Below are 3891 nucleotides of genomic sequence, written 5' to 3' on the forward strand. Positions count from 1 at the left end.
GGTCACGACGCCAGGTTATGCGCTGGGCTTTTCCCGGTTCAGTCGCCCTTACTAAGGGAATCCCTGTTGGTTTCTTTTCCTCCGCTTATTAATATGCTTAAATTTGGCGGGTACTCTACCCTAACACGAGGTCGACATTGGAGCAGCAGCAAGAAGATCCTTGGTGCTGGCGGGAGGAGAGGAGTTGCCTCGCTCTCCAGCTCGTCGGTCCCTTCCTTTAAATAATGGCTGCCAGTCGGCGGTGTTGGTGCCCACTGACTAAGACACTATGGACGTTTTTTTGTTGTTTTTTGCGTGTGCTCGCAGCAAGGAGATGTAGGGTGATCCGGGTTAGTCTAGTAACTAACCGGCCCGGTCGCCTTCTCCTGCCTATCACGCGAAGCTTGGGGTTCGAAACGAGACAGGACACGAGCGACGACAACAGCAGACGAGGCGGCGGGTAGGAGGCAGCTCCTTCTCCTCCTCCTCCCCGCTGCTGTGTCCATAAGCTCCGTGTCACCGACGTACGCGTCCGTCAGAGACGTGACGCGGCCGGTAACCATTCATGGCCTTAAGGGAACGCCCGCTAGTAGCAACAGGCGAAACTCCCCAATGCGGTCGATGTCATTGCTGACAAAGCCGATGCATGGAATGTATATCCGACCCTCGTGTAGGAGTGACGGCAGCACATGAGAGTGCCGCCGCCGCAATGTGCGTTCGACTTGTCGATGTATCTGGTATTCTTCCGATTCCCATACCTACACGCAGCTTGCTTCGGTCTTCATCGACCCACGAGCCGAGTGTTCCCCCGTTAAGAGTTGTAATTTTGTTTGACGTCGGACGCTGCCGACTCTCATCGAACTTCCGCCGTCTCTGCCTCGGGAGACGATGTGGGAAGACGTAGTGTCTAGGGTTTGACTGTGCTTATTCAACCCGGCGAAGGGTTTGTTTAAGAAGAGTAGTCGCCGGCTGGATCGTCGGAAGCTCTGACATACTCACTCCATCGAAGCGTGGTTTGTCATCGCATTCGCCTCGCACGATTAGAAGGAAGATAATGGGCTTCAGACCGGGACAGTCTGAGTCCCACCCAGCGTGTTTGGTTTTGGTCTTTGCCAGCGTCTGGCAAACACGTTAATGATCCTTCCGCAGGTTCACCTACGGAAACCTTGTTACGACTTTTACTTCCTCTAAATGATCAAGTTTGGACATCTTTCCGTCAGCTCGAGGCGCCGAAAGCCCAGCGGCGGAACCGCGTGGGCCCGGCATCCAAGAGCGCCAGTCCGAAGGCCTCACTAAATCATTCAATCGGTAGTAGCGACGGGCGGTGTGTACAAAGGGCAGGGACGTAATCAACGCAAGCTCATGACTTGCGCTTACTGGGAATTCCTCGTTCATGGGAGACAATTGCAAACCCCAATCCCTATCATGAAAGGATTTCAACGGGTTACCCGCTCCTCTCGGAGGGGGAGGACACGTTGATCCCTTCAGTGTAGCGCGCGTGCGGCCCAGAACATCTAAGGGCATCACAGACCTGTTATTGCTCAATCTCGTGCGGCTAAAGTTGCCGCTTATCCCTCTAAGAAGAAGCTGCGAACTGGACACCAATTGCTGGAGATCCGTCGACTAGTTAGTAGGCCAGAGTCTCGTTCGTTATCGGAATTAACCAGACAAATCGCTCCACCAACTAAGAACGGCCATGCACCACCACCCACCGAATCGAGAAAGAGCTCTCAATCTGTCAATCCTTCCGGTGTCTGGGCCTGGTGAGGTTCCCCGTGTTGAGTCAAATTAAGCCGCAGGCTCCACTCCTGGTGGTGCCCTTCCGTCAATTCCTTTAAGTTTCAGCTTTGCAACCATACTTCCCCCGGAACCCAAAGACTTTGGTTTCCCGGAAGCTGCCCGCCGGGTCATGGGAATAACGCCGGCGGATCGCTGGTCAGCATCGTTTATGGTTAGAACTAGGGCGGTATCTGATCGCCTTCGAACCTCTAACTTTCGTTCTTGATTAATGAAAACATCCTTGGCAAATGCTTTCGCAGTAGTTCGTCTTGCGACGGTCCAAGAATTTCACCTCTAGCGTCGCAATACGAATGCCCCCGCCTGTTCCTATTAGTCATTACCTCGGGTTCAGAAAACCGACAAAATAGAACCGAGGTCCTATTCCATTATTCCATGCATAGGCATTCAGGCCGTAAGTGTAGCCTGCTTTGAGCACTCTAAATTTTCAAAGTAAACTCTGCCGGCCGCAGGACACTCGATGAAGAGCACCCCGTGCGAGCCAGCGGGCTGTTGTGGCTGTTCGGGCGTGACAGTATGCACCGGGCGGTGAACCGTCAGTCAGAACTGAAATCAACTACGAGCTTTTAACCGCAACAACTTTAATATACGCTATTGGGCTGGAATTACCGCGGCTGCTGGCACCAGACTTGCCCTCAATAGATCCTCTTTAAATGATTTAAAGTGTTCTCCTTCCGATTGCGAGGCCTCGGATGAGTCTCGCATCGTTATTTTCGTCACTAGCTCCCCGTTCCGTGTGTGGGTAATTGTCGTGCCTGCTGCCTTCCTTAGATGTGGTAGCCGTTTCTCAGGCTCCCTCTCCGGAATCGAACCCTGATTCCCCGTTACCCGTTATAGCCATTGTAGGCGCATAACCTACAATCGAAAGCTGATAAGGCAGACACTTGAAAGAGGCGGCGCCGGTGCGGAGACCGTGCGCTCAGCGACAAGTTATTCAGATTCAACACGGTGGGGTGACGGACCGAGGCCCGACCGGTTTTGAACTAATAAAAGCGCTCTTCCCTTGCGGTCAGAGACGTGGTGCATGTATTAGCTCTAGAATTACCACAGTTATCCAAGTAAGTGTGGGTACAGATCCAATGAATCATAGCTGATTTAATGAGCCATTCGCGGTTTCGCCTTAAATCGGCTTGTACTTAGACATGCATGGCTTAATCTTTGAGACAAGCATATGACTACTGGCAGGATCAACCAGGTAGCTATGGCGTTAGCTGGCGGCCAAGCGGCGAACGAACACGACGGGCGTGCCGCGCGCTCGCTTAAAGCCTTGTACTAAAGTAGGAGATCGCTCAGCGTCGGACAGCTCTGGTCAGCGACGCCGCGTCCCTGGTTTCAACAGACGGCGGATGATGAGGAGGATGATGATGCGTGGGCTCGAAACTCTGCCGGCCACGCCGTCGTCCTCCTCCTCGTCGTCCGCGCGTCCTTGTCATATAGCAGCAGACTGGTGGTGATGGTGGTGAGACTGCTGCTGCTGCTGCTGATGATGCTTTTGTGTCGAGGTGCGAGCGAACGCACCACGGACAATACCAGCAGCAGCAGCAGCAGCAGTAGCAGCAGCGCACCGTCACCCGTCGTCGCCTGCGAGAGTGGAGTGCTTCGTTCCAACCGACCGCTCGATAGAAGCTGCGTCAGTGTGAAGACTAGGGTGCCAACCGACGACATTGCGTGCGGCGGCGTCACCCTCGGGATGCGTTATCGCACGGAGAGTGGAGTTACCATCGCCTAGAGAGCGAGAGAGAGAGAGGGGTCGCTGCATTGAAGGCTGATCGCATTGGCAAACACGGTAAGAACGTGCGCCGCCACGAGGAGCCGCAGCTAATGCCGAGAAGCTTCTCATGAAAGAGAGGGGGCAAGACCTGGCTGTCAACATCAACATCGACCTGAGAAGAATGAAAGATTTCCAGGTGGAAGTGAGCGATGCCGAGTCTTGGCCCGCGGGAGGGTGGGCCCGAACTAGGATACAGTTCAACGGCGTTTGTTGAGGTCGGTGCGCGCAACACGAGAGACTAATCCCATCCAAGCTTGCTGGCCCCGGTCTGAGAGGTTGGCAAACGATTAGTCGCTCGGGTAGGTGCAGCGCGCTCCTGCCCCAAACAGCCTAATGGAAGCTCG

General features: G+C 54.3%; 1 non-coding gene and 1 pseudogene across 1 annotated transcript; both read right to left on the minus strand.

Annotated features, from left to right (window-relative positions):
- Window positions 1–639: 639 nt before the first annotated feature.
- Window positions 640–799, minus strand: LOC126991286 (5.8S ribosomal RNA; annotated as a pseudogene).
- A 312-nt stretch (window positions 800–1111) lies between these two features.
- LOC126991272 (small subunit ribosomal RNA) lies at window positions 1112–2974 on the minus strand. Its single transcript, XR_007745364.1, has one exon. It is a non-coding gene; the product is annotated as a small subunit ribosomal RNA (ribosomal RNA).
- Between the last annotated feature and the right edge of the window lie 917 nt (window positions 2975–3891).

This window comes from Eriocheir sinensis, chromosome 6 (assembly GCF_024679095.1).
Source record: "Eriocheir sinensis breed Jianghai 21 chromosome 6, ASM2467909v1, whole genome shotgun sequence".
Classification (NCBI taxonomy): Eukaryota; Metazoa; Arthropoda; class Malacostraca; order Decapoda; family Varunidae; genus Eriocheir; species Eriocheir sinensis.